The sequence below is a fragment of the Panthera onca genome, chromosome C1, assembly GCF_046562875.1.
Source record: "Panthera onca isolate mPanOnc1 chromosome C1, mPanOnc1 haplotype 2, whole genome shotgun sequence".
NCBI classification, from domain to species: domain Eukaryota; kingdom Metazoa; phylum Chordata; class Mammalia; order Carnivora; family Felidae; genus Panthera; species Panthera onca.
In genome coordinates this window covers 43,819,733-43,835,535 of record NC_138346.1, presented here as the reverse complement: position 1 = coordinate 43,835,535, position 15,803 = coordinate 43,819,733, and the positions used below count along the sequence as shown (strand labels likewise).

The 15,803-nt window shown below is 43.9% G+C and overlaps 1 protein-coding gene across 4 annotated transcripts in view; it reads left to right on the top strand.

The window, feature by feature from the left end:
* Positions 1-15,803, top strand: part of MYO1B (myosin IB) — a 188,250-nt gene that overhangs the window by 14,490 nt on the left and 157,957 nt on the right. Inside the window, exon 1 of one of the 4 annotated variants that reach the window (XM_060622447.3) lies at positions 4,714-4,831. The exons of the other annotated variants lie outside the window; for them this stretch is intronic. The gene's annotated coding sequence lies outside the window, so the exon portion shown is untranslated. Of the gene's footprint in view, positions 1-4,713; positions 4,832-15,803 lie in introns of those variants that run through there. 4 annotated transcript variants of the gene reach the window in all.

The window sequence follows — 15,803 nt, the reverse complement described above, 5'->3', positions numbered from 1 at the left end:
GTATTCTCTCACAGTTCTGGAGGCTGGAAGTCCAAGAACAGGGGGTCGGCGGGTCTGGTTTCTTCTGAGGCCTCTCCTGGGCTTGCCCCCTTCTCTGTGTCCTCATGTGGTTGCCCCTCCATCCGTGTCTTCTGTGTCTGAGTCTTCTCTTCTTATAAGGACACCTGTCATATTGGGTAAGGGCCCACACTAATGGCCTCATTAAAAAAATTTTTTTTAATGTTTATTTCTGAGAGAGAGAGAGAGAGACTGTGTGTGTGTGTGGGGGGGGGGGGCAGAGAGAGTGAGGGAGACTCAGAATCTGAAGCGGGCTCCAGGCCCCAAGCTGTCAGCACAGATACCGACACGGGGCTTGAACTCGTGAACTGCGAGATTGTGACCTGAGCCGAAGTTGGACGCCCAACCAACTGAGCCACCCAGGTGCCCCCAGTGGCCTCATTTTAACTTAATCGCTTCTTCAGAGACCCTGTTTCTAAATCTAGTCACATTCTGAGGTCCTGGGGGTTAGGGCTTCAATAGACGAATTTGGGAGACAGACACAATTCGGCCCCTAACACATGGGTTCAGGCCTGGTGATCCACAGGTCTCCCTCCGTGCTCCCCATCTTCCACACGGTTGATCATCTCCTTCTTGTCACACTCATCTCTTGGCTTTGGTGACCTGTGCTCCTCTGGTCTCACCCCTTAGCTCCTTCTGACCCTTTGCTGTCCAGGTCCCGCAGGGTTTGGGCCTTGGCCCTCTTCTCTTCCTGAAATGAAGTTCATCTGTCTGCAACTCCTTCTCAACTGCAGCTTTTCATCCTGTAGCAAAGTATTCATTCTTCCAGGTATCAGATTAACCCTTCTATTATTTTGATGATGTTTTATTTGATGAGAGACTAAATCATTTTGTGATCCTGTCCTTATGGTTGCTTATCTCACAGTTAAAAAAAAAAAATAGCTGGGGACGCCTGGGTGGTTCAGTCGGTCAAGTCAGACTCTTGATTTCGGCTCAGGTCATGATCTCCCAGTGATGAGGTTGAGCCCCGTGTTGGCCTCTGCACTAGGTGAGGAACCTGCTTAGGATTCTCTCTGTCCCTCTCTCTCTCTGCCCCTCTCTCCTTCTGAGGCAGAATTATTTTGGCAGCTATGGTATGACTGCCTTTTTTCTCCAGGTGTAGTATTTTTTTTTTTTTAATTAAAGCTGTAGAGGTTAAGATTATCATAGCTGATGCTGAGGAGGGAGCCTTCACATGCATATTGGTTAAGGGGCCGAGGTTGATTTGTGAGTAGGGTATTTAAACTATGTTTGGTTGTTTTGGGGTTTCTGGTATATGTGTGTTTACACAGTGTTTCTCTCAATAGCCTATTGAAATATATCAATAGGATTTCTACACAAAAGTTCATATTTTTATTGAAGAAGCCGAGTATCAGATTTCTAAAAGTATGTGAATTATGGAGAGATTTACTATTTGGCTACCTAAAATAGAAACACCCAGATTTTGCTGGGCAACCTTGAGAGGAACATTTATCTCTGTGGACAGTTTTAAAGAAGTATATAATTTTAAAGTATGAAACTCAAATTTAGTTTTTAATAGTAACTTACGTGTTTATTCTGTCTTTAAGAGCAAGGTTATGGAATGACATGTGACCTTGTACTCTTGACTCTATGTCTGGTTGTGGGTTTCAAGTGTTATTTTTGTGCTTTCTTACATGACTTAAGCACTTCTGACTACATTTGGGACAGAAAAAAATATGGCAGTTGGATATAGTTTTGAAACACCAGCCAAACTTTTAACCTGGTAATATGATAGTACCACTCATTCTTTTAATTTTCTAGGCTCACAGCTCTAGAAAACAGTATAAGGTCTTAGTGACCTCCTGACTTGCTGGATCAGTTGGTGTTCTTTTTCTCTGTAAAATATATCAACTGGTGGCCCATAACACGCTAAATGCTCAGAGTTAGAGGGCTGCCCTGTAGTATGTTCTTGAGTTTCTGTTCCTTGCAGTGGGGGTGTGTGCACATCCAGACTCAGCTGTGTTTTCTTTCCCCCAAACCTTATGCCAGTTGTACTTACTACTCTATAATACAATGGTTTGAAATTGATGTGCAAAAAGAATTGCTGTTTTTGTGAACGTTTATTTGAATTCATTTCAATGTTTTGGAGGCCACCCGATAAAAGTACGTTTCTGAAAAATGATTGCAGCTGATTTGAGAGTGGCTGCACTCTCAAAGGATTTGGGGAGACCTGAAAGAACAGTATTCCCGCTGGTATTGTCAGCCATTCAGGATAGGTGGGTTGAGTTGTGATCATGTAAACCCCGAGAATTTTGAGGTGCCTAGGTGGCTCTGTTGGTTAAGTGTCTGATTCTTGATCTCTTCTCAGGTCGTGATCTCACGGTTGGTGAGATCGAGCCCCCCGTTAGGATTCTCTCTTTCTGCCCTTTCTTGCTTGTGCTCTCCTTCTCTCTCTCTCAGGATAAATAAATAAACTTAAAAAAAAATAGGTAAAAAATAAAACCCGAAATCTTAGCGGCTCGGAGGAGTAATCCACACTCACAGGGTGCATCCACTGTAGGTGAGGTTGTGGCTGTGCTCCGTGTCACCCTCACTCGTCCTCTGTCCCCCAGGACAGAGTCTGACGGAGCAGCGCCCTCTGGAGCTTTGCTGATCCCTGGGCTGGAGGGAAAGACAGCTGTGAGGTACGCTTACATTCAGCGAGGTGGGGGTGTAAAATCTTCCCACAGGGAGGAGTGTCGAGCATTTGTCAAGAATAATGTGGTCTGCTCCCTGTTGTTTCTCTCGTGTCTTTACAGCCTCACCATTTCTTTACAGAGATTAGACCTGGAAGGTGGTGCCATGAGATGGCTTATCAAAGAAAGTACTGCTGTGTTACTATAGTCAGTGGACACAGACTCAAAGAAAAGGCCTCCGCTTTACAGCAGAAAGATGGGCAGATAAATGTATGATTATAGGGTTTGATTTAAAATAATATGTTTTGGTTTATCTTTTTTTTTTTTAATGTTTATTTATTTTTGAGACAGAGAGAGACAGAGCCTGAACGGGGGAGGAGCAGAGAGAGAGAGGGAGACACAGTATCCGAAGCAGGCTCCAGGCTCTGAGCTGTCAGCACAGAGCCTGACGCGGGGCTCGAACTCATGGACCGTGAGATCGTGACCTGAGCCGAAGTCGGACGCTTAACCGACTCAGCCACCCGGGCGCCCCAGGTTTATCTTTTTAAATGACTTCCAACTTTGACTGAATTTTTAAAATTTAAGCCCAGCAGCCAAACTGTCAATCCTTATGCATTTGGATGAGAGAGCCTACTTTAGTCTCAAACCCTCCTGTCCCCCTTGCCCCCTCCATCAGAATTCCACCTTTTGTGATAGATTCATCTGTTATTTCTCTTGCACTTATTCTCTTATTTCATTTCCATTAGTTCTACCCTAGTTCTTATTCCTGAACTGCTAGATTTGTGCCCCTCGCTGGTTTCCCTGCTGCTAGCTCGTAAAGCGCCTTTACACAGTTAGACAAAGGTACCCTTCAGGAGTGCTTGGGTGGCTCATTTGGTTAAGCATCTGACTCTTGATTTCGGCTCAGCAGGTCATGATGTCATGGTTCGAGAGTTTGAGCCCCGGGTCAGGCTCTGTGCTGACAATGTGGAGCCTGCATGGGATTCTCTCTCCCCCCTCTCTCTTCCCTTCCCCAACTCATGCTCTCCCTCTCCCTCTTTCTCTCTAAATAAATAAATAAACATTTAGAAAAAAAGAAAATAAAAAGGTACCCTTCAAAGCAAACACTATCCCACAGGAGCTTGACTTGATGTCAGTGTCCATTTCCCCCCTTGGCCCGGCCCACTTGTATGCAGTGCACAAACTGAACAACTGCACAGAGCAATCTTGCTTCCTGCTTCTAGCTCTCTCCCAACTAATTTCGACTATCCACTGATAAAACCTCCTTTAGATTTTTTGTTGTCTGTCGCTGCTCAAGGCATTTTTGATGGCTCTCTATCATCTATAATGGCTGTCTTTGATTTTATTTTCTATTGTACTATCACCAGTGACCCTCAGTCACACTTATTGCCCTCTGGATGTGCTGACTGCCACATGGACACCGTAGATACTCTTCCCTCTCCTCTCTCACCCCTTCCCACATTTCCAACTATAAGCTCCTTAGCTTGGACTCTCAGTCTTGTCTCAGTGTACCTTTCCTCGCAGTGTCATGGCCCGCCAGGGCCTCGCACCTGCTGTCTTCTGCCATTCCACCTAGTCACTATCTTCTGAATGTTTTGTACTTCGTGCTTCAAAGTTCTTTTCTGCTTGATCACATACTGCTCATCCTCAGAAAGCCAAGGTCAAGTTTCATGCCTTCAGCCATCCTCCTCTGATTCTCCTACACTGTAATAGCCCCACCTCTAAACATAAACCCTCGTCTCTATATTGCTCCTTTGGAGGCGAATCATCTGCCCTAGGTGAGCGCTTACTTTATTAGTTATATTGCTCTGAAGTATTTTGTTTTCTCAGATTTCCAGTGACTGGGAAGTAGTAGATGCATGTCTCATTCTTTTCTCCCAGAGTCTGTGTATACCAGCTACACGGGTCAGAGCAGTAGCCTGGAGAGAAGAGAGTCCAGTCTGGTTAATCATATAATATAGTCCTGGATGGAAGCTCAGGCTGCTTCTTCCTGGCCACAGGATATTGACCTACTTTTCCCTTCTTATCTCTGTGCAAAATATTTGTTGTACTCAGTGTGTTCTCCCTGTCACAACGAATGTTTGTCTCTTCCTTTCATATGAACCGAATGCTAAAGTGCTAGTTAAATCAGTGGAAAAAACAATGGAGAACAAGAGTTGGTAAGCAGTTTTAATTCCTAAACGAGGGGATCTTATAATTATGTCATTTAAAAAGAACTCTATAGTTTTCCTTTAATCTATCTGTCTGCCTGCCTATTGAGAGACATGATTAAGGGTGGATTGTGAATTTTAAGTTTTTATGCCTTTTGATTTGATGACTTACAATATAATAATGTGTTATTTTGAAAATCTTTTATTTTGATAAATTACTTGTAGAAGGAAATCAACTTTTCTTAATCAGGCATATACAGCGCAGTTCACTATTGAATATTTTATTTCTTACTAAAATTTCTTTTGCAAAAATTTATTGAAAAATTATTTTGTACATGGCCAAGCAGATTAACTTTAAAAACTGTATTTTGTGTAGCTTTACAGGTTAAGTGTGCCCTTCTGTTCAAGGGGAAAAAAAGTATGTGTATGGCAGCAAGGGGGGAGATTTGCATGTTTGTGTCTGTATATAAATATTTGAAATAATTGCTATATTGTACAGAACTTTTGGAAATTAGAACTATTCAAACTTTGTTAAAATTTATAAATTTAAATTTAGTAAACAAATTTTAGTAAAAAACATTTTAATTTGTGACTTAAAAAGAGTTACGAGTTATGGCATGCCTTATAGGTTGATTTGTTGTATGTTTGTTTTTCATAAATACTTTAGAATGTACTTGAGGCAATCTAACATATTATGTTATGATACATTTGATTTTAAATTTAGTAATGCTTCCAACATGAGAAAAATTAGAAAAACACTGGCCCAGAAAATACTTCCAAATTCTGATTGTTGATTTTAATCTAAACTTAGGTGAAGTAACCCACTGCAATTTAGCTATTTTCTTTAAAAATTCTTTTTTAATGACAAAGTAGTTTTGCCTTCTGAATTTACATCATCAGTGTCTTTTTTGGAAGCATCTTAGCTATTTTTGTTTGATCAATTCTCAACTAATAAACACTCATGAAATCCTAATGTAAATGTATAAACATCTCTTCCTTTGATGACATAGTTTATTTATTAGACTTTGTTTTAGCGGGTAACTGCTTGAGGAAGTTTCTGAGTTTTTATTCTAAAAACTTTTTTCTGTTTTTTTTTTTAATCTTTTATTCTTTTTTAATTTTAGAGAGAGAAAGAGCAGCAGCAAGGGAGGGGTAGAGGGAGAGAAAGAGAGAGAGAGAATCTTAAGCAGGCTCCGTGCTCAGCATGGAGCCCCATGTGGGGCTTGATCCCACGACCCTGGGATCTTGACCTGAGCCAAAATCAAGAGTCAAACGCTTAACCGACTGAGCCACTCAGGCGCCCCTACAATTTTTTTCTTAAGCACAAGTACAAAGATACTACCGAAGACATACTATTGAGTAATACATATTTTTTTCTCTCTTTTTTACTAGTATATAGGTTCCTTAGTTTGTAATCTTTAGACCCCTTTTTGCTTTCATGACTGGATTAACTTTTTAAAATAGTCTGTGCCATTCTGTAGCTTGCCATATAGGTGTAAACAGAGAATGCATTCACACCTGCCTTGATGCCTGCAGTTATGAAGATCCTGTTGACTCCATCCATTTCTTTCTGTGCTATGTATGATTAGACCCTTAATACATTTTTTTTTTTTTTTTTTTTTTTGCTGATGAGGTCAGAATAAAGAGCTAATTTCCTTAACCTCTGAGTAAATGTCATTGAGAAAGATTCTTGTGGACTGGCATTCTTGGTTTTCAACATTCTTTATAACCAGACACAGGATGCATGTTCACCCCAAAATTAAGAAACTCAGTCTTTCCAGATTTGAGCATTTTTTGCTGACTCAGTAATGACGGACTAGGACCGGGCTGGGAGATGATGTGTTCCCCCTTTGTGGGTAAACTGAGGCTCAGCGTTGGCAGTGTGCCCAAGGTCTCGCTCTCAGCTAGCTGCAGAGCTGAGTCTGCGACTTGGATATTCTGGGTGTTTTTTTCCTGGAGCAGCTTTGGTAGTCATGTTAACCTCTGTGGTCTGTTGCAGAATGCAACAGCTGCTGTTTCCCTGCGAGATAACTTGCTTCCTTCCCCCAAAGAACAAGTGCACTAAATTCAGTACATTTCCCTCCATTGTCACTTAAAAGAGCCTGAATGATAGGAAGGTACCTTTTAAAATAAGGTAGGTCTGCTCTGACATACCCTGGGCTGTTTTATTGTGAGTGGCTTTGTTCAGCCAGGTGTCTTCAAAATCTGATCCACGTACGGGATCCGACAGGGACGGGAAACCCTGTGTGAGTGCGTACCAGGTGCAACAAACACACTGTACTTCTAATTGTAAGGGAGTAACTTGATGGGATGATGTGATCAGGTATCAAGAGAAGAGAAAGGAAGAATCTACAAGCATCGTAAGCACATGAAGGGGGCAAGGGACAGGATGACTTGGTCGGGATATGAGCCTGTGGGATGAGATCTGGACTCTCAGATTAACAAGCCAATTAATTCATTTGGAAGGAAAGTTGGTTTTCCCCTGGGGGCTGTATTCAGTTTAATAACCACTGGTCGCACTTGGTGTCTGTGCACCGGCCAGGAACGAATCAGAGCTGTCTGGTGTGCCAATTAAATTTGAGCCGTTTTACATTTACCTAGGGGTCCTAGGGTCTCAGGTTTGCCAATCTAAACATAGTCAGCTTCTTGGAATTTTTTTTTTTTTATCTACCTTGAGGGAACACATCGAGAAGTCTGTGGCTTGTAATTAGCACATCCCATGTGCAGCTGAGTTTGTGTTTCTGGCCATAACAGAGGTTTATGGGTCTTGGCTACCTTGTTCCATAGGAACTCATAGGACTTTTCAGACGTTAGCTCATTAATTCTCCTAATACCCGGTGGGAGTAAGAGAGTGTGACCATCATTTCCCCCTAAAGCCACACGGTTTACTGTCCATTCTAGATCTTCTAGGGTTTTGGCTGGTGAGGGGTGCCAGGGTGGGTGCTGGCTGGAGAGGGAGGGTTTGGGAGGGGCTTTCAGACCCAGTTTTGGTGGGGTGGTGGATGGCATTCTCCGATGTTGCCTGCCCTTTGGCAGTTGTCCCTGCCATGACTGTGTAGAGTTTCCTCTGGGAAATGATGGTGGGACAGTGATGTTGGCTGCATTTCCTCCTCAGGGCACCGAACCCCATGGAATGCCTAGTGCAAATGAGGCAGCTCTCTAGGTTTTTTTTTTTTTTTTTTCACCTTGGAGACACCTGCCAGAAGGTAGCACAAGAAGAGTACGTGAGCTCCTCAGGGCCAGAAGAAGTGGGCATTGGGAAGGGAGGGGTCTAGCATCCAATGAGACCCTGCTCTCTTCGGGGCTTTGCTTCCTCAGCAGCCTGCGTAATCACCCTGTGGAATCGATGTTGTCATCCCTGAGGTTTTAGATCAGAAGTTCAAATTCCAGAGATGAATTCCCTTGGATTTGAGCCCGGGTCTGTGATCCAAAGCCTGTGTTGTTCCGTGTTGGGGCACATCAAAAGGGAATTCTCAGTCATGGCAAACTCTTGCCCCAAAACTTCTGTAGAAAATGACGATTCCCAGTGTGGAGGTGAAGCTTCTCTGTAAAAAACTGGGTGTGTTGTGAAGAGTTTGCTGATTCGGGAATCAGATTGATGAGTGTATGTAATATAAGATGGGTGAAAGACCACTCAGACCAGTCAGAAAAGCTTCCTCCTCACCTTGCCTCTTCCAGAAACCAGCTGTGCAACAGCTTCTGGGTCCATTTCTCTCTTCACAGAAGGGTTTGCCTGAGATCTAAAGACGTTTTGCTCAGACATCAGAAGAGATAGTTGGTAGCTTGTAATCCAAAACCTTCAATGTTGTCATAGCAGCCACTGTTATTTTTGACTCAAAAATCCTTCTAATTAGTCTAGGTAATATACTCACCATTTTCACAGTTGGAAAAAAACCTTTCTTTTAACCTGTCACGTTACGAATTGTAAAGTTCTGTGCCGTCGTTTAAATCCTTAATAAGCAGCCTGTTCCTGGGATGGAGGGTAGCTGAGCTCCTGGTTGAAGGTGTTTGTTTGTAGGCCAGCCTTTTTATACCCAGACTGAAACAAACCTTAGCATTAAGGCTGGGTGGTTCCTGGCCCCCATCTGCCTGTGGGGAGATACCCCATGGAGTGTTAACTCCTAGACCACCAGAATGTTGACTTAATTGCCCCTCCATTAGACAGAGCTTTTTAGGATTGGAGTCTGGCTTCCTAGCTTATAGGCTTCCGAATGCTTTTAGCTATTTGTTTTAAGTCCCTGTCCAAATCTATTCTACCTTATTATTGATAATTTAATGTTCTCTGTATTATCCAGTGTTTGAACACATGAGAACAACTTACTGTATAGAAGTTGCCCAGTAGCTGGGCCTATTTCTTCCCTAATCCAAGATTCTAACAAAAGCCAACCTGTAAGAATCCATTAAATATTAGTAACAAAAAGCTATAGAGAAGGGAGGACCTTCAATACGTAGTGGTTTTAATGATGGAATAAAGAATTGGGAAGTCACATAATTTTGTGAAGTAAATGCCGTGAATTGACATGCCTTATGTCAGTTTCCCTAAGGAAGTATGTTGATGGGAGTGAGAATCAGTCACCGAGCCCTTTCACAGATGCATGCCGGTGCCCACTTTCTCATGTGCTCTGAGGAGCCCTCCAGAGCACCCTGTGTGGTTCTGTGTGGCCCTCCAACTCTCTTCTCCTTTGAAAACCATGCTGCTGGGGTCAACTGTCCTACCGCTTTGCCTGCCCTTTTGGCTGGTAAATACTGCGAAACCGTCTTGCCCATTGGTTTCTGTCCCAAGTCTTTCCATTCTTGGGGGTTCTCTGATTGTCCTGTGCCTGTTGTGGCCTGTATGGGAGGGGTAGAGGTGATGGATACAGTCTTGGAAGGAAAAATGGCTTGTGTCTCTCTTACATGCATTCACTCATTTGCTCTCCACCCTGGAGCTGTGGGCGTCAGCTGCTGGGCCGGGCAGTGGGGCATCAGCACCTGGAGAACTCAAGCCTTCTCCAGGGAGGATGGGATCAGCGGCTGCACCGTTGTGCAGGAGGTCTACTGGCTTGCTTGGAACTTGCTGCCTGTGAGGAGTGGCTACTCACTCTAGCCCAGGTCAGGGGGTTTATGAAGCTTAGCTGAACCTCTTGAGAGCCTTCTACTAGAACTACTACTAGAAGTAGCTACTACAGGAGCTAAAGCATTGCACGAGGTTCCGTGCTGCTTCTCTCTGCAATGAAGCGCTCATTCCTCTCCTCAGATGTGCTTCCTCTGCAGGAGTCCGGCAGATGCTCCCCTGAACGACACATCCCATCCCCTGGATCTATGCTGCTTGCCCATAGCCTCCTGACTGTAGTCTCTGTCCTACGTGCCGATCCTTGGAAGCCGGCATTGTTCGGGCTGCTGTCTACCCATCAGCAATGGCCTGGGCCAAGGAACTGTTGAAGGCCTTGGCATCTTTGCGTGTTGTGCGTGTTGCCATGGGTGGTGGGCTCAACAGGGAGAGAAGAGCCTGAGGAGGAGGGCTGGGGTCAGGTTGTGAAGTCTCGATCCCTGAGGAGGAATTTTTTTTTTTTTTATTTAAAAAAAATTTTTTTTTAACGTTTATTTATTTTTGAGATAGAGAGAGAGAGACAGAGCATGAACGGGGGAGGAGCAGAGAGAGAGGGAGACACAGAATCGGAAGCAGGCTCCAGGCTCTGAGCTATCAGCCCAGAGCCCGACGCAGGGCTCGAACTCACGGACCGCGAGATCGCGAGATCGTGACCTGAGCTGAAGTCAGACGCTCAACCGACTGAGCCACCCAGGCGCCCCCCTGAGGAGGAATTTTTATGTGGGCGGTGAAAGAGATACAGCAAAAAACTTGCCACGTTCACCTTTTTAAGTGTACAGTTCAGTGGCATTAAGTGCACTCACGTTGTTTTGCAACCCTCACCGCCATCCGTCTCCAGAACTTTTTCTGAAACGCTGTGCTCATGAGACAACTTCCCATCCTGGCCAGTAACCGAAATTCCACTTTGTTTCTAGGAATTTGACTACTCTAGTTCTTCACGTAAGTGGAATCATGCAGTGTTTGCCCTTTTGGGACTGGCTTATTTCGCTTAGCGCAACGTCCTCAGGTTTGCTCCATTTTGTGGTATGTGTCAGAATTTCCTCAGGTTTTAAGACTGAATACTCTTCCATTGTAGGCACATACCACATTTTGTTTATCCATTCATCCGTTGGTGGGCCCTTGGGCTGCTTCCACCTTTTGACCATTGTGAATAGTATTGCTTCGAACGTGGGTGTGCACGTTTCTTTTTTGAGTCCCTGTTTTTATACCCCAAAGAGGAATTGCTGGGTCATATCGAGGTGATTCTGTGTTTCTTCCTTCCTTCCTTCCTTTCTTTCTTTCTTTCTTTCTTTCTTTCTTTCTTTCTTTCTCTTCTTTCTTTCTTTCTTTCTTTTCTTTTTTGATGGTCTGCTAAGGAATTTAAATACTGGCTTAAAGGGACTGGAGAGTTATTGAAGGCTTTAAAGCACGGCTTACCTGATCAGGCTGTTTTCGAAAGGCAACTTGGGAAATGTGACCCATGCATGGGGGAAGCAGAGGGATGGCAGAGGCTGTGGCAGCAAAACAAGGCAGAGAGAGAGAGACCAGTGAGAAGGCTGTTGTCTTCCAGGTGAGAAAGGATGAAGGCTGAGCTAGGGCAGTCACAGTGAGGAAGAACGCGGAAGGGATGAGAAGGGAGGGGGAGAGACAGGTTGGCTGGGGGGTGGGGGTCGGGGGAGAAGTAAGAGACAGGGAGTGGCCAAGGATGAGAAACTGGGTCTGTTGAGACTTTACGGGATTTGGGGGTGGGAATAGGAAGGTTCTGTTTTTGTTTGGGGGGTATTTTGGTATAGGATGGTAGGAGATAGAAGTTGTGGACATGTGTTGAGATGTTAGACTCAGCCAAGTGAGCTAGATGGTTGATGGGCCGGCTATTGACAATATGGGTTGCTAATTTGCAGGGAGGGGAAAAGGTGAAGAATAAAGGGGCAGATGGCCAGGCAATGTGGCTGAATTGGAAAGCGGTGGGGTCGTTATTGGCGGAGCTTAAGAGTTTCACAGCTCCTATAGATCTGCTTCACATTCCTACCTCGAGGCAAAAATATATCAAAATTTATAAATTTATCAAAATTTATGTCAAAATGTGTAAAACCAGAAATGATGGCCAATTCATTGGTTATAAAAATCGGGTTTCATAAGGGTTCTAATGAATTCAAAAGGATTCAGACTAAAATGTGAGACTGTTGACTTTGGCTTGTGTTTTGCTCATCTGTATTTTCTGATTTTTTTTCCTATAGTGAATATGTTTTGTGTTTAATCATTAAAAAGGTTATCTGCAATTTCAAAAGTGGTTTATTTTCTTTTCTTGCCTCATACTGGACCGTGAGCTTCTGGAGGGGATACCGTGGGGAGGAGGAAGTGCCAGATTATTCTCAGTGTGCCCTTCGCACTGAACACAGTGCCGGAGACCAAAGGGGCTCAATCCTGTAAATGGTGGTTGAGCTCAATTGCGTGGAAATTTAATCTAACCGCTCTCAGAGAGGAGATTCGTGCTGTTTTAAAAGATCTAGGAAGGAAATTCCAGTTTTTCTCAGTCACTTAGCTCATCGTATTAGGTACTGAACCACGTCCTATAGACTTGGCCCCTCTTTTGCCTTTGTTTTGCCATCAGGATTTGTTGAGATTTATTTTGTTCATGAAATCTTGCCACACTGGCCCAGTTTTGTTGCTTAAATATATTTCTCATGTTATTCTTAAAAGCTTTAGTAATCTCTTTGGGAGTGAAGTGGCTCAATTCTGTTTCCTGTCCTTTGTTGATGATATTATGTTTTCAGAGGAATGGATCAAAGTGGCTTGAAGCAACAGTCATTTTTTGCCTTCTGGTCAGACCAACCATGGCAGCTGCGAGAGACCGTGCATTACTAGACGATGCAGTTGTCAATCGTAAATTTGCATACTTGTTTTCCCTTTGTATTTGTCTGAATGCCTACCATGTGCAAAGGCAGTGCACTATGCCTTTGAGGAAATAAAGATGAATAAGCTGTGACTCCTGACACCAAAGAGCTGATTCTCCAGCAGAGGGGCTATCATGCGTACTTGACCACCCTGCAGGGAGGTCAAGAGTGGAACCAGAGTCAGATGGGAACAATTGTGTTCTTATGCTAAGAAGACTCCCCGAAGGTGTTCCCTCTGACTATACTGCTAATGACATTATAATAGATGTGTTTCAAATGTCCTCATTTACAGTTGCCAGTGCAATAGATGTCTGCTTTCATTAAGTTTTCCAGCAAGTGGTTTTTATGGCTTGGTATTAAAAGTTCCCTCAAATTTAGGGGCACCTGGATGGGTCATTCGGTGAAGCATCCCACTCTTGATTTTGGCTCAGAACATGCTCTCAGGAGCCCTGTGTCAGGGTCCACATTGAGCATGGAACCTACTTGGGATTCATTCTCTCTCTCTCTGTCTCTCTGCCTCCTCTCCCTTTGCCCCGCCCCCATGCACACATATTCTCTTTCTCTCTCAAAATAAATAAACATAAAAAATAAAAATTCCCCTCATATTTAAAATTATGCTAATGACTCAATCTTAATCTTTGTTAATTATGGCAACCTCAGCTCAGTTTTGTGAATGTCCTTTCAAATTTTACGATAAAACCAGTTCAACTTAAAAATATATGTTTGGGGGCGCCTGGATGGCGCAGTCGGTTAAGCATCCGACTTCAGCCAGGTCACGATCTCGCGGTCCGTGAGTTCGAGCCCCGCGTCAGGCTCTGGGCTGATGGCTCGGAGCCTGGAGCCTGTTTCCGATTCTGTGTCTCCCTCTCTCTCTGCCCCTCCCCCGTTCATGCTCTGTCTCTCTCTGTCCCAAAAATAAATAAAAAACGTTGAAAAAAAAAAAATATATATATATGTTTGTTCTCATCTGTGTTAACTCTGAGAACTCTGGATAACATGGGAGACCACCAGATGTTGTATTTTAGTTTATCCTTCATCTTTTCTTAGTTGTTGTTAAATTGTTAGCAAATTAATTATTAATTTGGAATAACTTTTCGCTGTTGCTGTTTTGCTATTGAATGGAATGACCATGCATTTCACGGGGGAAGTGCCCCCTGGTCTGGCTGTCTCTGTGGGGCTTTTGGCTTGGAGAATGCTGGTCTTGACTCCCAGGCACGGATGACATTAACGTGGTAGGTGGCTTGTAATTTAAGGGTGGTGACAAGGGTAGACTACTTATATTTAAATATTAGGCTACAAGTGGCCATTTTAAGATGCTATAGGATGTTTATGCTGTATTCTTTTGGATTTTGAGGAATTTTTGAAATGCTTTCAGTGTTTTAAATGGCATTTTTACACTGAGAAAGATGCCAGTAAATGAATTGGTATACATCGAAATATAGGTAGTAATTTTGGAAGTTTATGAGATTATAGTAGGTTGGGAAAATAATGGTTGCAATCATGTATTCTGCTCTTCTTGGATGAATAAACAGGTGGAAAGCTGGGGCACCCATGGAATCATCTGTCATCAGTAGATGGGCTGGTGCCTGGGCTAAATCAACACTTTTAGATAAAGAGACCCTGCCTCCAAGCTCCTCTGTCGTTCCTCCAAAGGCTACCCCAGTGATTGTATTTTGTAGATTGCTTTCACCAATGTAGGGAGAAAAAGGTTAGGTTTTACATAATAATGAAGCTGTAACAGTGGTATCGTACTGTATTTGGGTACTGTACATAGTGTTCCTGTCAGTTAGGGATCTTGGTTGCTTGCAATGCAGGAAAGATGTAGACACTCACAGAATTGCAGAGAGGTTGGAAGCCCAGGAAGGATACAGTCTTGGAAGATAGGCAGGAACCAAAGAAAGGCTAGAGGGCTGGGCAACAAGATCCATAGCAGAAGCCATGCTGCAGGAACCTTCTGGTCTTCATGCTGCTACTATTGCTGCTGAGTGAGGAGTATTACCTCCAGCTGTCACCCCCAGCTTTCATCATCACCTAGGACTCAAAGTCCCAGGAGGATGAGATCGACCTGTGCATAAGCCATTTTCCTTGGGGTGGAGAGCAGATCTATCTCCTTTGAAAGAATTCTGAAGTGGTGATTGGGCCCTGCTTCTCACTAGGTTACTTGTCAGCACAAGGTAACTGGGGACTTCCTGCAAGGGAGATTAGGAGCAAATAGGAACAGGACTGTGTACTGGATAGTGACCCTTTAAAAAGAAAGACAAAAGTCTACAATGGCTCTCCCCTTTAGCTGCCCAACAATCACATACACCTTTCTTACCATGCTTATGCAAGTAACATGCCCCAGCCAACATGATGCAACTCTCCCCTGTATGGCCGAAAGCTTAGCCACTTCCTCTTCAGAGGTGCTCCTCTTCAAGATCTTCTTTGTCCATGGCCTTCCATGGCCACATTTAAGATGAGCATTGAGGAAGATTGCTTTGGCAGGGACTGCAGTGCTTTAGCGTTTTATTGTTGTTGTTCCTGAGTTGGAGGTCTTGGGGTTGATTGTTTTAAGGATCAAGTAATTGTTTTTTTTTTTTTTTTATTTTATTTTATTTTTTTTTATTTTTTTTTGGGACAGAGAGAGACAGAGCATGAACGGGGGAGGGTCAGAGAGAGAGGGAGACACAGAATCGGAAACAGGCTCCAGGCTCCGAGCCATCAGCCCAGAGCCTGACGCGGGGCTCGAACTCACAGACCGCGAGATCGTGGCCTGGCTGAAGTCGTACGCTTAACCGACTGCGCCACCCAGGCGCCCCAAGGATCAAGTAATTGTTAAGCCCTGTCAGCCAGACTTCTTTGGCAGCATGGAACCTTGAACGTGTTTTAGCAGGGACGGCTGGGTGGCTCGCTCAGTTGAGTACCCGACTCTTGATTTTGATTCTGGTCGTGATCCCAAGGTTGTGGGTTTGAGCCCTGTGTTGGGCTCCACACTGAACGTAGAGGCTGCTTGGCATTCTCTCTCTCTCCCTCTGCCCTT